Source organism: Clarias gariepinus, chromosome 14, assembly GCF_024256425.1.
Source record: "Clarias gariepinus isolate MV-2021 ecotype Netherlands chromosome 14, CGAR_prim_01v2, whole genome shotgun sequence".
Taxonomy (NCBI): domain Eukaryota; kingdom Metazoa; phylum Chordata; class Actinopteri; order Siluriformes; family Clariidae; genus Clarias; species Clarias gariepinus.
Window position 1 is genome coordinate 26,968,029 of NC_071113.1, and position 20,478 is coordinate 26,988,506.

Genomic DNA, 20,478 nt, shown 5'->3' on the forward strand with positions numbered 1-20,478 from the left:
GACTTCTTCAGTGCGCCGCACCCCAGTTTTACAAGGGGATGCTCGGCTCATAACACTCTTTCTGTGCCGACAGTCCCGACTCTTGAGCACGGCAGGGAAGGGATTTCCTGAAGACTTGTTCATATAATTTCGCCTCCCTATACCGTCTCGGGTTACTTTGCTGTAAGCCTGTTCCCTGAAAAGGCGGGAACGAGATGCTGCATGAAAACGCTATGGGAACATCTTGTCATGTTGCCGGTTGTGACGCATGTGTGTATCAAACACGCCAAATTTTGGCTTATAGAACCTCGATCGGGTGACGTCATCTGATGAAACGCACCTGCAGGTTATAAATAGGAGTAAGCGGAAAAACATTCCTCAGATCTTTTGTCTTCATGACTGCATCGCCTCGCATTCTTTACAGAGCCACAAGCCGTGCTGCATTCCTGGGGATCACAAGCCGATCTGGCCGAAGCGCGAGACGGCTCCCCTTCTTTCTCTCGTCCTCTCTTCCGATCGCAAAGTCTCTCCTTCCGGCCTCTGAGTGCCGCAGTGGTAAAGCGCTCACCCTATCATCCGAAGATCGCTGGTTCGAACCCCGGATGATGCTGTTTTCCTCTCACAGCCGGAGGCACAGAGAGAGCTGATTGGCCGAGCTCTCTCAGAGGGGAGGGATGAGAGGTACTTGCGCTCCTACATTAATCACGGCTCTACAGCCAATCAGGGGCATCTGTGAGCTTGCGCACCCGGAAGGAGCGCCAAGCGCTTTCCTCTGAGTGTGTTATTCCGCCCCCTACTCTCCTGCTTTTGTGGAAGTGGAAGAAGCTACCTCAGAACGCTCCTCATAGGAAGATAGAGAGTATGAGGAGCTGCTTAAAGTCATAACGCGTGCAGTCGAGCGGCTGCACAGTGATTGGCCACAGGAGCAAGCCTTCCCCAAAAATTAGATGACAGATTTCTGTCGGGTGGCCAGGAGAAATAGCCACAACGTCGCACTCTCCCCTTTTTTGACGACCTCCACAACAAATTAACTCGTTCATCCCGTATTTTTGTAGCATCGACTTCGTTTTATGCGAGTATCGTTGATGCAAAGGCATGTGGTTACATGGTGATGCCCCAGATAGAAGGGACGCTCGCGGGCTCTCTCTCTCCTGGGATATCATACCACTAAAGAAGCCAACACTTCCCTCTAAGTCGTGTAGAACTCCTTTTACCCTGGCAGGAAAGACGTTTCAAGCAGCAGGTCAAGCCGGCGCTTCTTTGCACACCATGGCGGTCTTGCAGGCGTGTTAGGCCGACCTGCTAAAAGATTTGAGCACGAGCAGCACTGTGAATGAGTTAGCTTTCACAGAATTACGCGGGGCCACTGACTTGCAGACAGCCCGTGCTTACGGCCGTTCCATGGCCTCTCTGGTGTCCGCAGAAAGGGACCTGTGGTTAAATTTGACAGGCATCAAGGATAAGGATCGAACATTCCTCCTTGATGCCCCTGGACCCCCCCCCTTCCGGGGAGGGGCGCGTAACACTCTTTCCTATAGGAAGGCGCCCTCCATGGCACCCCCAGGGGGTCGGTGCTCAGTTTCCACCGCCTTTGGTGTTTCGGACAACACCGGCCTCCAACAGTACGTTAGTCCTTCGGCCTTATCCTGCTGTAATCCAGGATAGTTAGTCACTTTTTCCTATAGGAAGGCGCCCTCCATGGCACCCCCAGGGGGTCGGTGCTCAGTTTCCACCGCCTTTGGTGTTTCGGACAACACCGGCCTCCAACAGTACGTTAGTCCTTCGGCCTTATCCTGCTGTAATCCAGGATGCCGAACCACTAACACCACCCCGTGTAGCCGAAGTGCTAAAACTTGTGCCCCTTTCGGAGAAGCTGGCAGCGTGTCAAGCATATCTCCCTGGGTGTTAAAAACTGTAGAAAAAGGCTACAGGATTCAGTTTGCACATCGCCCTCCGCGTTTCAATGGCGTGGTTACCACTTCCGTAATACCGGAAAGGGCGCATCTGTTGACTCTCGAATTGCAGGAGTTCCCCCTCCAGACATAGAGTCAGGCTACTACAGTCGTTATTTCTTGATTCACAAGAAAGACGGGGGGCTGCGTCCAATCCTAGATCTTCGATGGCTGAACCACTATCTCAAAAAGTACAGATTCAAGATGTTAACTGTTAAAATCATTGTTTTACAAATTCAACCAAGGGATTGGTTTGTGACAATAGATCTACAGTATGCATATTTTTACACAGAAATTTTGCCACAACACAGGAAGTTCGTGAGGTTCACTTTCGAGGGAAAAGCTTACCAATATCGGGTCCTTCCATTTGGTCTAGCTATATCACCCCGCACATACACAGTGCATGGGTGCAGTCCTGGCTCCCTTGCGACTCCAGGGCATCCATATTTTAAATTACATAGACGACTGGCTTATTCTGGCCCAGTCTCAGGAGCTAACGCTTCGACATCGAAGCGCTACCTTACCTTACCAGCTTGAATGCGGTCTTGGATGGCCGTCCAGCCCAAGGGAGCTGGAAAGGCCATCTTCTCGCATGGCACATCAATTGCCTTGAAATGATGGCTCTATTCTTGGCCCCACAGTATTTCCTCCAGCAGTTGAGAGGCTACCATGTTCTAGTGCGTCAGTCAGATCTGGGAAAAATTCTTTACAGTAGAGGTGGACCTCTTTGCCTTCCAAAAGACAGCACAATGTCCCCTCTACTACTCTTTGACTTGTCCAGCTCCCCTGGGTCTGGACGCCATGGCCCATATGTGGCCCAATAGCTCTGCTTCCGGGAGTCCTGGCGAGGGTTCGTCAACAGCGTTTGCACCTCTTATTGATAGCGCCCTGTTGGCTGACCAAAGTGTGGTTTTTGGACCTAATATCTCTCCTCGATGGCTTACCATGGGTGATTCCAGTGAGGAGGGATCTTCTGTCTCAGGCGGAGGGGACAATATTTCATCCCCGGCCCGAGCTTTGGAACCTTCACGTTTGGCCCCTGAACGGGACCAACTAAGTCAAACTGGTCCTTTAGCCAGCGTTATAGACACTATTTTAAATTCTTGGTCTCCCTCCACTAGGAAAGCCTACGCTTTCAAATGGGATGTATTTTAAGGTTGGTGCATGACGAAGCAGGTAGACCCATTCCACTGCCTAATTGTTTCAGTGCTGGAGTTCCTGCAGGAAAAGTTGTCCTCGGGCTTGTGCCCTAGTACTCTCAGGTCGTTCGTAGCCGCTATTTCAGCCTGCCACATTCCGACTGATGGGGTAACAGTGGGAAAGCACCCTTTAGTTGCCTGTTTCATTCGTGGAGCTAAACGGTTGAGGCCACCCACTAGAGCCACTGTCCCGTCATGCGATTTATTTATCGTGCTCGAAGGTCTAATAGAAACCCCTTTCTAACCACTAGAGTCAGCGCCTGTCAGGTTTCTGACCCTTAGGATGGTTTTTCTGATGGCCATTACCTCTCCAAAGAGAGTTGGAGATCTGCACGCCTTGTCAGTCTCCCCATCCTGCCTAGACTTTGCCCCTGGGCTAGTTAGGGCCATTCTGCATCCTCGCCAGAACTATCTTCCGAAAGTTCCATTCTCAACCATGCACCCTGTTGTTCTTGAAGCCTTCTGTCCTCCGCCTTTTACAGCTCCGGAGCAGAAGAGACTTCACTTACTGTGTCCAGTACATGCTCTTCAAATTTACGTCCACCGCACCGGCCAGTGGCGTAAGTCAGAGCAGCTCTTTATATGCTATGGGGGCCGCAACCGGTGGGCGGCCGCCACTACACTGGGTGAGAGATGCTATTGCCCGCATTATTGGCCACAATAATGGCACCAACCTCCGGTATGACGAACGCAGACATGTTCCTGGCAGAAGATCTGGCGTTCACATTGTTCGGTGTTTACATCACGCAGGACCTCATGGTCCTGTCACATCAATACCATGGTGAAAAAGGCCCGGCAGCGTCTCTACCACCTCAGCCGCTTGAGAGACTTTAGACTGCCCTCCAAGGTCCTCATGAACTTTTACTCCTAAACCATAGAAAGCATCCTGACAGGAAACATTTTAACCTGGTTCAGGAACAGCACCATGCAGGACAGATGAGCCCTACAGAGGGTGGTGCATTCAGCTGAGCGCATCATCGGCACCAAGCTCCCTGACCTGCACTCAATCTACAGCAAGCGGTGCTGGATCAAGGCCAGGAAGATCATGAAGGACCTTAGCCACCCCAGGAATAGACTGTTTCCCTGTTGCGGTCAGAAAAACGCTTCCGCTTCCTGAAGGCCAACAAAGAGAGGCTAAGGAGGACCTTCTTCTCGCAGGTAATATGGTCTTTAAACCAGATCAATACACAGGACTAATCATCTTCGCGTTTTTGCACACCACACAGAAATGAACACTCATAGACCTCAGTACACTGTAGACTGGACAATCATGGACATGGCACATTTGCACACACATTGTAAATTTGCAAATGCATGCACACTTTCTGGAAATTTCCATTCATATTTCCATTTGCACACTTCTGGACATTTCCATTCATTTCCATTGTTATTTCCATTTAAATTTGTTATTTTGTCTTTTGTACAGATAGGTTTTATATTTTTTATATATTTTTGATTTTTTTTAATTTCATATCTTTCCTATAGTTTCAGCTATTTCTTTCTTTCTTATTTCTTAATTGTTTTAAAAAATTAAGGTCACAGGCAGTCGTATAAGCATTTACCTGCATATTGTACTGTGTATGAGACAAATAAAATTTTTATTTGTATTTGAGAAGAGCTTCATACCTTCTACGCTTGCTTCAAGGCTGCAGCTAATGATGCTAATGCTAAAGCATTAGTGATAATGGCTGTAAACAGAAAAAGAATGCCAACACCGGAAACATGTTTATCATCTTAGAGCATGACGTGAGGAGAGCCTTCAGGAGAGTGAACACCAGGAAAGCAGCAGGACCAGGCGGCATCCCAGGTCTGTGTCAGGCCTGGGATGTAGTTCCAGTTCCAGTTAGCTGCTGTTCCAGTTTTCTAACTGAAAATCTGGAGAACTGGTGCCAGAGGAACAAAATCCTCCTGAACGTCAGCAAGACAAAGGAGCTGATAGTGGAATTTGGTACAAAGCAGGAGAGGAACTAGCAGACCTCCGTGATTCGGAAACACCATGCAGGACAGATAAGCTCTTCAGAAGGGGGTGCAATCAGCTGAATGCATCATCGGCATCAAGCTCCCTGACCTGGCACTCAATCTACAACAAGCGGTGCTGATCACAGCCAGCAAAATTGTGAGGGACCTTAGCGACCCCAACAATGGACTGTTCTCTCTTTTGTGGCCAGGAAAGTACTTCTGCTCCTTAAAGGCTAAGACAGCCTGAAAAGTACCTTCTTCACGCAGGCTTTACGGACTCTTAATTACAACAACACAGGATTAACACTCTGCTTCTAGTCATATACCACTTATCATGTTGCACATCAATGCACATTTAACTAGTTTGCACATACTTTGCACACTGTTATGCTGCTATGCTCATAATTGGACATTTCCATTTAAATTCCATCTCAATTTAATTTTTTTTACTTGTACATGTCAATTTCATAGCCAAAGGTTTTCTATATTTTCTAAATGTAAATTGTTTTATTATTATAATACTAATTTCATAATACAGTATAGTATAGTACTGTATAATACAGTAGACAAAAAAAGTCTACATATCCCTTTAAAAATAGCAGGTTTTTGTGATTCTAAATTGAGCAATCACATTTAAACAGTAGGCAAGGCGATGCAAGTTTATTTGTATAACACAAAGCTTCACCAAAAGAAGATTAAACTTTTCAAATGGCCCAGCCAAAGCCCAGATCTGAATCTGATTGAAAATCTGTGGGGTGATCTAAAGAAGGCTGTGCACAGGACATGCCCTTGCAATCTAACAGAGTTGGAGCACTTTTGAAAAGAATAGTAGGCAAATATTACCAAATCAAGATGTGCCATGCTGGTAAACTCCTACCCAACAAAAAACAAAATCAAAAGATGCTTCAACAAAGCACACACCCCACCTATACCAACACACACACAAAAAAAAGATTTGTAGTTCTTTGTAGGTTATGGGTCACATCAAAGGTGGAAGATTTTCTGAGATTATTTATAGTAGGATCATTTTTGCATCATAAAAACCTGGCAGTTTAACAGGGGTGTATAGATTTATTATATGCACTCCAATGCAGTGAAAAGCTCTCCATTGGGGAGACAAAACAACCTCTACAGAGGAGGATGTATCACACAGAAGAAGCAACACCTCAGGGCGAGTATCAACAGTATACCCTCGCCTACAGGACAAAGGAAACACATTAGAGCATAAGAAATATAAAAATTTTGGACAAAGTGGATGGACAGATTGCGAGAGGTAAAAGAAGCTACCTATGTACCAGTGAAAAACTGTTTCCTAAAACATGTTTAGGTCTTAGGCACAACCTGTCTCCTATTTTTAATGCCGCCCTTTCATTCATCCCCATGCGGATCAAGAAGTCTTCGCAGGTTTACCAAGAAAGCCTCACTTAAGGACTCCCCTCTCTCTGTCTGGACATATACCTACAACTTTCCCTTATCTCGATTTATACCTGTTGTTTCTTAACATCTCTCTTCCCAACACTTTTTAACAACTCTCCTTTCTGCTCTTACCTTTTCTATCGTTCACATAACAAGCCTTTTCAGATGGGAGGATCCCTTGATCTTGAAGGAACCCTCCAAGGAACTTGCCAACTTACCTCATAATAAACCTCACCTGAATGACTGAGAATTTTTATAGACATACAAAAAAATGGTAGACAGAAACAGGCCCATACTAATGGATAGCACATGTAGGGGTACTGCATCACTCGTCTTCTTTTTCTAAAACATCACCTAATTTTTACAATTAGTTGACTAGTCAGTTTCCTCTTGAAAGAGGTCACTCAGATGTTTCCACATTACCATTTTACTATTTCTATTTCTGCAATTCCTCCAATGGCTTCTTGTAGTTTCCCTCATCAGTATTAAAACATCAATGTTTGCCTACATCACCACAAATGACAGCCCCTACATCCCTAAAGCCTTGACTCTGACCTGTTCTGCCACAAGACATGGAAGACATGAATTGAAATTTTCCTATAAACTGACAGCCAGGTGTCAATAAACTCCCCTGGCTATTCAAAGATTTAAATCACTGGGTGCTTTTAAAAAGGATTTGAATACCTGCCTTTTCACAAAACACTTAAGTGATTAATCAAGTACAAAAACTACACAAAAAAAGTGTCTATTTGCATTTTGCATATTACTGTACTTATTCTGGTATTGTATTTATCCCCTTTATTTAGATTTCAGCTTTGTGGTATTCTTGTATTTGGAGCTTTAGTGTCGGCCATTGCATTGTTACTGGCTTTTTTCAGTAAGAATCCTTTCTCAGCAAAATCTGTCTAACCTGGAAAGTTAATAGTGTGTGGAAATCGTATAGCACTGCATTTTTGTTTTTAGAACTGTTGAGCAAGATTTAGACAAGGGTAGTTCTGAAATGATTAGATGAAAGGAGAATCAACTATGTACACAATATAGATTGCTCCTAGAAAAAGACATGAAAAAACGAGAAGAAAAAGAGTTACAGTAAGAAAAAACTGACATGGAGGGAGTTTTAAGAAATCAATTTAACAGTTTAAAGACATAAGCTGCTGTATAGACATTGAGATTATAGAATCCTGTCCTGGATTAAACAATCACTCTTTTGTTCATTTGCTAATTTAAGTATCATGAATTTTAATTGAATCTATCTCTATATTTTTTACAGCAGTTTGTGACTGAATAGTGTCCTGTCTGCATCTGACTTCAGGAGTTTCCTGACCAACCGTATCTAACGGTCATATTTAAAAGTCATAATGTACAGTTATAAAGTACCAAAAGTTTCTGTTGGTGTTTAATTTTTTTTATTTTTATGATTAATACTTATGTGGTGTTTTATGTGTTGTACAGTACATCTTTTCAAATTGAGACCTCATTTGTAAGTTGCTGCTGGTGTAAAATAAAAATCTCCGTTTTATCCCGTTTGTCTTATGCTTCATTCCTTCACTTGAAATTTAAATTTACTTGATTTGGATCAACTTAATTTACAACTAAAAAAATTGTTGTACCAACGCTATTCATTTATGTTAACAGTATTAAATTATGTTGGACGCAGCTGTAGTAAATAAGTTAAATGACCATAAAGTTGGGCCGACAAAATTGCTTTATGCTGAAAGAAAGCCATTAAATCAGGTGAGGCAAGAGGGGATGCCGCCTGTGTGGGGAGCCTTTAAAGCAAGCGATAAGCAAAAACATTTGGGTGCATGCTCATTACAAGATTGTGACAATACAAACAAACATGTATGTACTGTATGTATGTATGTCTAATTTCTCATTTTCCATGTTTTATATATAAAACATATATAACCCAGCTCTGTGAAGTTGCTGTAGTTCTCAATCGCTTCCAGTTTGTTATAATACCACTAACAGTTTACTGTGGAATATGTCATAGCAAGGAAATTTCACCACTGGACTTATTGAACATGTGGCATCCTAGTGACCCATTCTTCCACAGATTCCTTTGTGCTTGATTTTATACCCCTGTAACCATGGAAGTAATAGGTATGCCTGAATTCAACGATTTGGTTGGGTGAGCGAATACTTCTGGAAATTTGTGTGTGTTGGGTTGTATGGGTGTAAAACATTTTTTTTTGTGTGTGTGTGTGGGTGTATGTGTGTGCGCGCGCCAAGGTCACAAATGCCAAGGTCACAAAACAGAAATCTGGAAAAAGATGAGTAAGCCAAATGTGACAGATAATATACGGAAGTCCTAGAGTCCTACAGAGAATTTAGACTCCAAAGAGATTCAAGCTCCTTGGGAGAGGCTGACTATGGGATTTTGTATTATAATACAATGTTACATTAAAAAGTTAAATATTAGTAGGGATGGTGAAAAGATACATATGGTTTTGTCTGAAAATACAGTATCATGAATAGGAGCTTTGAGATGAAAAGAAGACAAATTATAACTATGGCAACAGTTTTTTGGAAGTCAAGGTGAGATGCATAATAAAGAATGGTGTAGCTTCTTTGGGATTTAAGCTGGAAACTGTCGTAGTTGTTAAAACTGTTAAGGCTAGAGGAGAACACAGCTTAAACAATAGTGGAAGTGAGACAGCACAGGAACCTTATCCTTAAGGCTGCTCTGTTGCTGAAATTTAAGCGAGCAGTCTACAAACTGTCACTACATTTATGTTTGGCAAAGTCTTCTATCTTACTGAGGACCCAGAAGCAAGAGGATGTAAAGTCTTATTTATTTAGCATTTTTTCCCCAAATGTCACAATCATAAGCCACAGCATGGGTCAAAGAACAGGCAAAGACAACTCAGAAATGGATCACTAACAGGTGCAATACGTGACAAAGACAAAGAAAATTTATTTAACAGCATATGTTACTGTGGAAACAAACTTAGGCAAATGTTCAATGATTATGAGCTTTGGCCAAGCAGAAAAGGAACTGTGAAAAACAGGTCCTTAACAGAAGGGTTTCGTGACACCCACATGTACAAAACTATTTAAAGTCTGACTACTGTAGTCTAGCCTACATGAACTGCCATCATTAACATTTTGTAAATACTCTTTGGAAGTTCAGGGCATAAATAAACCTGTTTCAAGCCTTTCTTCTCTAAATGGTTTACATGTGAAAACTGCTAATGACTCTCTTTTAAGCAGAGCTCATGGAGTAAGTGAATATACAGTAGGCAAGTTGGCCGACAAAGGCCTTGCACAGAAGAACTCGTCTTTTTGACAGTTTGTTTGTGCATTTATTTGATGAAAGAATTTTTAAAGAGGGATTCTTTTTGAACAATCAGATGCAAAATACCTAGAGCCTGTTAGGACACCCACCATGCATGCCCACACAGTCATCACTATAATATACTATAATATTAATAATAATACTTATTACAGCTGTTAATGCTCACAATACAAATATAAAAAAAAACTATAATCAGTGCCATAGAAGAGTAGCAGCCCATCCATCCATGAAAACACTACCCATCTACACAGAAGCCATGAATAGATTATTTAATTCTATCCAAAAAGTGAAAAAAGTGAGAGAGACATATATGGTACTTGCTGGACACGGGTTCAAGTAATTGCCCTAAATAAATGTGAAGTGGGAAGCGCAGTAAAAAGGGTGAGGCATTTGGCACAACGGCCACATAAATGTGCATTTTCTAAACAACCTTATTCAACTTTATAAACTATTTTTTTTATTTAATTACTGCATGGCAAACAAACTCTGAGCCCACAACAGCAGGTGCACTGTAGTTTGGACAAAACAAATCCTAAGAAGGCCTGGTTAACAAATTTAAAAAACAATTAAAGTACTATGTTTATGAGCACTTTATCTGGTAAATTGATCGATCTGTCATTTTCTTATTGCTCCTTTATTTAATTAAAGTCAGTCGCTCCAAATTCAGAAATGTCATGCCACGTCAAGCCACAGTCTCGCCATGATCACTAAAGCATTCCCGTTCCTTTCTCCCAACCACTCCTTCCAACTCACCACCTCACCTTCCGCTATCCACACACCTGTCTTCTATCAGCAATCACCTCTCATGCCTATTTAAGCCATGCGCTGACACCACCACATCGCCAGTTTATTGTGTGCCTTCTCAGCCTCAATTTACCAGCGCTATCTCTCGTCTCAGCCTGCCAAGTATCGACCTCGCTTCGCCCTTTTGACTACGACTTCGCCTTTCGTTTTGGATCTGACACATTTGGAGTTTTCCCGTTACCGACTGCTTACCTGCTATCGACCACGAATTTGGATCACGGACCTCTTCCCCTTTCTTCGGCTTCGACCCTCGCCAGCTCCACGACCCCGATTTATCTCCTCTCCTAACCGGACTCACGCTGCCGCTTCTCGCCGGCTCTGCTCGCTCCTGCCTTCCCGCAAGGCTCAGGCTTCTTCATACCGGCATAAAGCTCGCGCTTCTGCGTCTCTGCGAGTCAAGCGTCGCACACACCCCCTCCTCCCTCTGCCCGCTCGTGCCGGCGCTCCGTGCTTCCGCTTTCCAGTGGATTTATTCCAAATCCCAGCTCTACGCGGAATTAAGGTCAAGACATTTAAACTATAACGTTGTCAACCAAGTCACAAGCACCCAAACTCCATTTGCTATCTAAAGTGATCTGTTTTTTCTGCGTTTGGATCCACCACGCCCCCTACCGATCCCTGACAATAAACTGGCCAAGGAATGGATCCAGCAGCAGCCGCTCGCCTGAGGAGGGCACTGGAGAGCCAAGGAGCCCTCTTAGGCACTCACCAGCAGGAAATCTCTCAGATAACTAATACTCTTCAAACCATCACAGAAACTTTGCAATCTCTTTCTGCTCAGATTCAGGATCGGCCACCTCCTACACCCACTCCTCGCCCCCCCACTCAGATACTTCCTCCCTCTCAGGAGTCACGCCTCCCTGCTCCACCTACCTATGATGGCAACCCAGGCACGTGTCGCTCTTTTTTATCTCAATGCTCCCTCGTGCTAGAGCTGCAGGCTATGTCATTTCCCACAGAGCGTTCCAAAGTCGCCTATATTATCACCCTCCCCACTGGAAAGGCTAGAGAGTGGGGGACGGCATTATGGGATGCCCAAGTCCCATGCTGCTTCATGTATAAGACCTTCACTGACGAAATGAGAAGAGTTTTCGATCGCTCATTCACGGGGCATCAGGCTGCAACCCAGATACTTCAGCTTCGTCAAGGAACACGCTCCGTCTCAGACTACGCCATAGATTTCCGGACTCTGGCTCCCTCCTGTGATTGGGATGAAAGAGCCCTTTTTGATTGCTTCCTCCATGGACTCTCAGATTCAATCTGAGAGTCCATGGCTCGAGATCTCCCCTCGGATCTGCAGGGGCTCATCGACCTAGCAACCCGCGTTGACGCCCGGAGAAGGATTCGGCGTAGTGAGCGGCAGCCTCTGCTCGCTCCTTACACCCCAGTACCTGTCCTAGCCCGCCCCGAGACACCCCCTGAACCCATGCAAATAGGTCGCACACGCATTTCGACAAGGGAGCGTTAGCGCCGCAGAGACGAAGGCGCCTGCTTCTAGTGCGGCCAGACAGGCCACGTCGTGCGATCCTGCCCACTAAAAGGGCAGGCCCCCCCGTAATTCTGGGGATGCAGGGGGGCCCAACTTCTAGCTCTTCCCCGGACCAGCGCTCATTTTTCTTAGTGACTGTGACCCATGAAGATCGGTCTTATGCCACTCATGCCTTAGTGGACTCCGGGGCGGACCAGAACCTAATTTCCTCCTCTACTGCCTCCGACTTCCAAATCCCTCTCACTCCCCTGTGCCAGCCTTTTTCTGTTCAGGCCCTTGATGGTAGCAGACTCACTCCCATCACCAATCGCACTGCCCCCATCACCCTACAGTTTTTAGGCAACCACACGGAGACTATTTCCCTCCTGACTGTACAAAATGCTCATGCACCCATTGTTTTGGGGCTCCTTTGGCTCAGATTACATAACCCCCACATTGATTGGATTAAAAGGAGTATCCTTGATTGGAGCCCCACCTGCCTCTCCTCATGTCTACGCTCAGCCCCTGTGGACCGGACCTCGCCAGCATCACTAGAGGAGATCCCCGACTTAACTAAGGTTCCCGCTAAATATCACGATTTGCGACAGGTGTTCAGTAAGTCACGGGCGATCTCCTTACCACCTCACCGCCCCTATGACTGCGTTATTGACCTGCTTCCCGGCACCTTCCCACCCAAGGGGCGACTCTACTCACTTTCTCGCCCAGAGAGAGAGGCCATGAATCATTACATTAACGAGTCACTAGCAGCAGGCATAATCCGTCCGTCGTCTTCTCCGGCGGGAGCTGGGTTTTTCTTTGTTGAAAAAAAAGACAAGTCCCTCAGACCTTGCATTGATTACAGAGGCTTAAACGAGATCACAGTAAAGAACCGTTACCCCCTCCCGCTGATGACGTCCGCCTTCGAACTTCTTCAGGATGCCCGTGTATTTACCAAGCTTGACTTAAGAAATGCCTACCACCTTGTCAGGATACGGGAGGGTGATGAGTGGAAGACTGCCTTCAACACCCCCACGGGCCATTATGAATATCTTGTAGTCCCATTCGGTCTGACCAATGCACCGGCCGTGTTCCAGGCCCTCATAAACGATGTCCTTAGAGACTTCCTCAATGTTTTCGTCTTTGCTTATTTAGACGATATCCTAATTTTTTCACGTTCTATAAGGGAACACAAATGTCATGTCCGCCAGGTCTTGCAACGGCTGTTGGAAAACAAGCTCTACGTTAAGGCAGAAAAATGTGAGTTCCACTGCACCTCCACTTCCTTTTTAGGCCACTCCATCTCCCCGGTAGTCATCCAGATGGACCCCACAAAGGTCAAGGCAGTCACTGACTGGCCAGTACCCTCCTCGCGACACGAACTTCAGCGGTTCCTGAGGGTACTGTCATGCCACATCAAGCCACAGTCTCGCCATGATCACTAAAGAATTCCCGTTCCTTTCTCCCAACCACTCCTTCCAACTCACCACCTCACCTTCCGCTCTCCACACACCTGTCTCCTATCAGCAATCACCTCTCATGCCTATTTAAGCCATGCGCTGACACCACCACATCGCCAGTTTATTGTGTGCCTTCTCAGCCTCAATTTACCAGCGCTATCTCTCGTCTCAGCCTGCCAAGTATCGACCTCGCTTCGCCCTTTCGACTACGACTTCGCCTTTCGTTTCCGACTGCTTACCTGCCATCGACCACAAATTTGGATCACGGACCTCTTCCCCTTTCTTCGGTTTCGACCCTCGCCAGCTCCACGACCCCGATTTATCTCCTCTCCTAACCGGACTCACGCTGCCGCTTCTCGCTCCTGCCTTCCCGCAAGGCTCAGGCTTCTTCATACCAGCATAAAGCTCGCGCTTCCGCGTCTCTGCAAGTCAAGCGTCGCACACACACCCTCCTCCCTCGGCCCGCTCGTGCCGGCGCTCCGCGCTTCCGCTTTCCAGTGGATTTATTCCAAATCCCAGCTCTACGCGGAATTAAGGTCAAGACATTTAAACTATAACGTTGTCAACCAAGTCACAAGCACCCAAACTCTATTTGCTATCTAAAGTGATCTGTTTCTTCTGCGTTTGGATCCACCACGCCCCCTACCGATCCCTGACAAGAAATGGAATTTCCTATATTCTACCTGAGCCTCCAATAACGAACTAGACTCCAAATTAACTTTAAGACAACATTTGTTATATTGAACTTTCAGCCTTCTAACACACACTATGACAGCAAAACTTTTCTGCTGTCTGTTATCACCCAAATAAGAATGGGTTGCCTGTTTTAGGAGGTTCCTATTAAGGTTTCTTCCTACTGCCAGGAGTTTTTTCCTTGCCACCGTCGCCCTCGGCTCATCAGGAACAATCTGATCATTTTACTTCATACAAATTTATACACTCACCTAAAGGATTATAATTTCAATTTCTCATTAATGCAATTATCTAATCAACCGATCACATGGAACTTGCTTAAATGCATTTAGGGGTGTGGTCCTGGTCAAGACAATCTCCTGAACTCCAAACTAAATGTCAGAATGGGAAAGAAAGGTGATTTAAGCAATTTTGAATGTGGCATGGTTTTTGGTGCCAGACGGGCCGGTCTGAATATTTCACAATCTGCTCAGCTACTGGGATTTTCACACACAACCATTTTTAGGGTTTCAAAGAATGGTGTGAAAGGGGAAAAACATCCAGTATGCGGCAGTCCTATGGGCGAAAATGCCTTGTTAATGTTAGAGGTCAGAGGAGAATGGGCCGACTGATTCAAGCTGATAGATTTGCACGAAATTGAACAGGATGGGAAGACTGGAAAAATGTTGCTTGGTCTGATGAGTCTCGATTTCTGTTGAGACATTCAAATGATAGAGTCAGAATTTGGCGTGAACAGAATTAAAACATGGATCCATCATGCCTTGTTACCACTGTGCAGGCTGGTGGTGGTGGTGTAATTATTTGTGGGGGATGTTTTCTTGGCACACTTTAGGCCCCTTAGTGCCAATTGGGCATTGTTTAAATTCCATGGGCTACCTGAGCATTGTTTCTGACCATGTCCACCCCTTTATGACCACTATGTACCCATCCTCTGATGGCTACTTCCAGCAGGATAATGCACCATGTTACAAAGCTTGAATAATTTCAATTTGGTTTCTTGAACATGACAATAAGTTCACTGTACTAAAATGGCCCCCACAGTCACCAGATTTCAACCCAATAGAGCATCTTTGTGGGATGTGGTGGAATGGGAGCTTCGTGCCCTGGATGTGCATCCCACAAATTTCCATCAACTGCAACATGCTATCCTATCAATATGGGCCAACATTTCTAAAGAATGCTTTCAGCACCTTGTTAAATCAATGCAACGTAGAATTAAGGCACTTCTAAAGGCGAAAGGGGGTCAAACACCGTATTAGTATGGTGTTCCTAATAATCCTTTAGGTGAGTGTGTGTGTGTGTATATACACACTCAACAAAAATATAAACGCAACACCTTTGTTTCTGCTCCGATTTTTTATGAGATGGACTTAAAGATCTAAAATTCATTCCAGATACACAATATTACCATTTTTCTCAAACATTGTTTACAAATCAGTCTAAATGTGTAATAGTGAGCAATTCTGCTTTGCTGAGATAATCCATCCCACCTCACAGGTGTGCCACATCAAGATGCTGATCTGACATCATGAGTAGTGCATAGGTGTACCTTATACTGCCCACAATAAAAGGCCACCTTGGAATGTGCAGTTTTTTGCTTTATTGGGGGTCTGGGGACTCAGAACCGGTCAGTATCTGGTGTGACCACCATTTGCCTCATGCAGTGCAACACATCTTCGCATAGAGTTTATCAGATTGTCAATTGTGGCCTGTGGAATGTTGGTCCACTCCTTTTCAATGGCTGTGCAAAGTTGTTGGATATTAGTGGGAACTGGTACACCCTGTCGTATATGCCGGTCAAGCACATCCCAAACATGCTCAACGGGTGATATGTCCGGTGAGTATGCTGGCCATGCAAGAACTGTGACATTTTCAGCTTCCAAGAACTGTGTACAGATCCTTGCAACATGGGGCCGTGCATTATCTTGCTGAAACATGAGGTGATGTTCATAGATGTATGGCACAACAATGGGCCTCAGGATCTCATCACGGTATCTCTGTGCATTCAAAATGCCATCAATAAAATGTACCTGTGTTCTTCATCCATAACAGATGCCTGCCCATACCATAACCCCACCACCACCATGGGCCACTCGATCCACAACATTGACATCAGCAAAGCGCTCACCCACACGACGCCACACATGCTGTCTGCCATCTGCCCTGAACAATGTAAACCGAGATTCCTCTCGGGACCTCTCCAACGTGCCAGACGCCATCCCCCGCCAAACCCCGATGAGGACAACGAGCATGCAGTTGAGCTTCCCTGAGACGGTTTCTGACAGTTTGTGCAGAAATTGTTTGGTGATGCAAACCAATTGTTTCAGCATGTCTGAGTGGCTGGTCTCAGACGATCTTGGAGGTGAACCTGCTGGATGTGGAGGTCCTGGGCTGGTGTGGTTACACGTTGTCTGTGGTTGTGAGGCCGGTTGGATGTACTGCCATATTCTCTGAAACGTCTTTGAAGAAGGCTTATGGTGGAGAAATGAACATTCAATGCACAAGCAAAAGATCTGGTTGACATTCCTGCTCTGCTGTCAGCATGCCAATTGCACACTCCCTCAATGCTTGTGGCATCTGTGGCATTTTGCTGTGAGACAAAACTGCACATTTCAGGGTGGCCTTTTATTGTGGGCAGTATAAGGTACACCTGTGCACTACTCATGATGTCAGATCAGCATCTTCATGTGGCACACCTGTGAGGTGGGATGGATTATCTCAGCAAAGCAAAAGTGCTCACTATCACACATTTAGACTGATTTGTGAACAATGTTTAAAAGAAATGGTAATATTGTGTATCTGGAATGAATTTTAGATCTTTAAGTCCATCTCATAAAAAAATCGGAGCAGAAACAAAGGTATGTATATATACTCAGCAAAAAAAGAAACGTCCCTTTTTCAGGACTGTGTATTAACAATAATGATAAATACAGATCTTCCTTAACAGCTTATAGAAAGTAGGCATTTAAGTCAAGTCAAGTCGCTCTCATTGTCACATCACGTTACTGGTACACTGGTACCGTACATGTGAGGGAAATTCTTATGTGCAAGCTACACAAGCAATAGTGGTGTACAATTATAAAAATAAATATACATATGGATAATACAGTAGTATAAATATTGTGCAAGTATTATTGGAAAAAAAAGTGAGTACAAGTATACATATATACACATACAGAATATACTCACATATACACATCTATCTATCTATTTCTCTCTCTCTCTCTCTCTCTATATATATATATATATATATATATATATATATATATACACACACTTTATATACTATTCCAAGATGGCGCCGATGAGGTCGGCTGCCGTCACGACTGCTCCGACCACCTTTTCTCTGTTTTTGTTTTTTAAGTTAGTTTTCAGTGTTTTAAAATCGGCAAAATTACCCCCATGGAGTACATTAGTTATGATAGAGACACTCTTGTTTCTATTGGTGTACAATGTACTCACAATTCGACGTTTTTAACTCCGGATCCGAGCTGGCCGAGTGAGATCCTGAGGGACAACAAAGGACGCGACGCGAAGCGGCGGCCTCGAGGGAAACGAGCCGGCGTCAGGAACAGGCTGAGAGCCCGTGCACACCGCACACCTCTGCCTAGCATTCTGCTCGCCAACGTCCAGTCACTGGAGAACAAGCTCGATGACCTCAGGGCCAAGGTAAAGTTCCAGAGAGACATTCGGGACTGCAATCTCCTCTGCTTCACCGAGACATGGCTGAACCCAGCGGTGCCGGACCACGCCATCCACCTGAAAACCAGCACACCGCAGACCACAACCTCCCCCACTGTGAGGATCTAAACGTATTTTTATGCTTAGGGCGCATTCCCTAAGTCCCTACCACATTCTTCTAGGATCATCAAATTGTTCTTCCACTTTGTCCCTGTACTCACGTTTCGCTGACTTAATAGTCTTTCAAAGTTGGTAGGTGGCGTGTTTATATTCAAATGTGTTAGCAGAGGCAAAGGCAGAGTTCCGTGCTGCCAGTGCCATGCGAACATCACTGTTTATTCATGGTTTCTGGTTTGGATAAATTTTTACTGTTTTGGATGGTACAACATCATCTACACATTTCCTGATAAATTTGCAAACTGAGTCTGCGTATTCATCAATGCTGTCTGCAGCCATTTGAAACATTTTCCAGTCCACGTGATCAAAACAGTCCTGTAACATGGCATCTGATTGGTCCGACCAACAGTGCACCGCCCTTAGGGTTGGAGCTTCCTGTTTCAGCTTCTGCCTATAGGCAGGCAGAAGCAGAATGGAGCGATGATCTGATAGGCCGAAAGGGGCGCGGGGGAGGGCTTTGTACGCATTCCGGAAGGAAGTGTAACGGTGGTCGAGCAGCCGCTCTCCTCGTGTGTTGAACTGAATGTGTTGATGGAGTTTGGGTAAAACTTTCCTTAAGTTGGCTTTGTTAATGTCTCCAGTCGTGATAAACACTGCCTCTGGGTGCGCAGTTTCCTGACTGCTGATTGCGCTATACAGTTCCCCGTGTGCTCAGTCAGTGTCGGCTTGTGGGGGAATATAAACAGCCGTAATAATGACTGCCAAAAATTCCCTTGGTAGCCAGATTGGCTGACACATAAGCATCAGAAACTCCGGGTCCGGTGAGCAAAAGGACTTTATCGGGTGCACGTTTGCATAATCACACCAGTCTGGTAGAGTCTGGTATCTTGTCCGACAACCAGGTTTCTGTAAGGCAGATCACGCAGCAGTCCCGCGTCTCCCGCTGGAAGGAGATTCATGCCCGAAGTTCACAAAGTTTGTTCTCCAGAGACTGTACGTTTAAGGTCACAGTTCTAAAAACGCAGGACACTAAAGAGACTTGCCCTTGACAGGGTTCCCTGGGATTTAAAGCAACCAGTCACTCCATCATCAGCAAGCTTAAGTGAGACCAATGAGTGTGTGAGAGTGGAGAAGACAGCACTTAAATATACCAGTTCACCACAATACTCTATGTACATGATTTCCCTTATCTGCACCTTTACCTAAGGCAAATCTATTTACAAAAATGTTTGGCTAAATAAATAGTTTTTGCAAATGCAAAAACTGCAATTGTTTTTTTTTTTTTTTTATGTGTTTATTATTTTCTTTAAATCCAAAAATTATAATGAAAAAAATTTCAAAAAGCAGGACCCCAAAATGGCACAGTGTTAAATTGCTCAACCCATCACACAGAGAGAGATCGCAAGTTTATTTCACGGGTGATGCTGTAGCCTCCCGCAGCTGGGGGCCTGGAGAGATCAAATTGGCCGAGCTCTCTCAGTGGGTGAGTGGGGAGGCACATTGCACTCTCATAACAATTATGACTCTACAGCCAATCATGAGCATCTGTAGCAATGGACAGCAATGTCCTTTGAGTGTGTTACTCCGCCCCCAACGGCGTGTGAGTTGGCAGTTTGAAAAGATGCCGTCGAGTGGCGTCATGTGGGTCGGAGAAAACGTGATAATCTTCGACCCTCCCTGACTGAGTAGTAGCCTTGATGTGGGAGCCCCTAGTAATAGGTGGATATTGGATACGACTGAATTAGGGGGGAAAAAATCGGGGCGGGAGTGGGGGTGGGGTTGTGCATGGTTTGGAGCAATAGGTCAGGCAATCAGCAAACATCAACAATAGGAAGAGTATAATTCATAATCCAAGTAATAAACATGTACACATTAAATAATACATGTAAACGAAAACTAGGGAAAAAGTTAGTATCACACTGTACATCTACTATGCAAAGTAAGGGAGAGGAATCCTTACATACAAGCTGCACTGCTATTCGCTAGTTGTTCCCTGCAAAGTGGACCGCACATGGTATTCATCTTAAGTAAGATTCAAAACTGTAGTGAGCAAAACTACTTAGTTCAAAGGGAAATGTGAACAATGCAGGGAGCAAGTGAACAAATGACTCATCATTTCCGCAGAACCGGACACGCAAAATTACTCATCAGTCATTGACCTTTGCTGGGGAGCAAAAAACAATGAGCTTGCATGAGACTTGGCTGGCATTAATTTCATGCACCATTCAAGGATGACAAAATATTAACATTAAATAATTATAATTAATAATAATAATGTCTTTGGGAGTGACAACATTCTAATTATATAACTTTTGTATAAGTTTTTGTTGCAGAATACATTAAATAGCTTGTTTTTCAACAGTGTAAAATTTTACAGTGGTAGCAACAGGTACCTTAGGTGCTTGCATCACCAAGTTAACACATAGAAGAAAGTGATGTCTGCACTGATGTCATC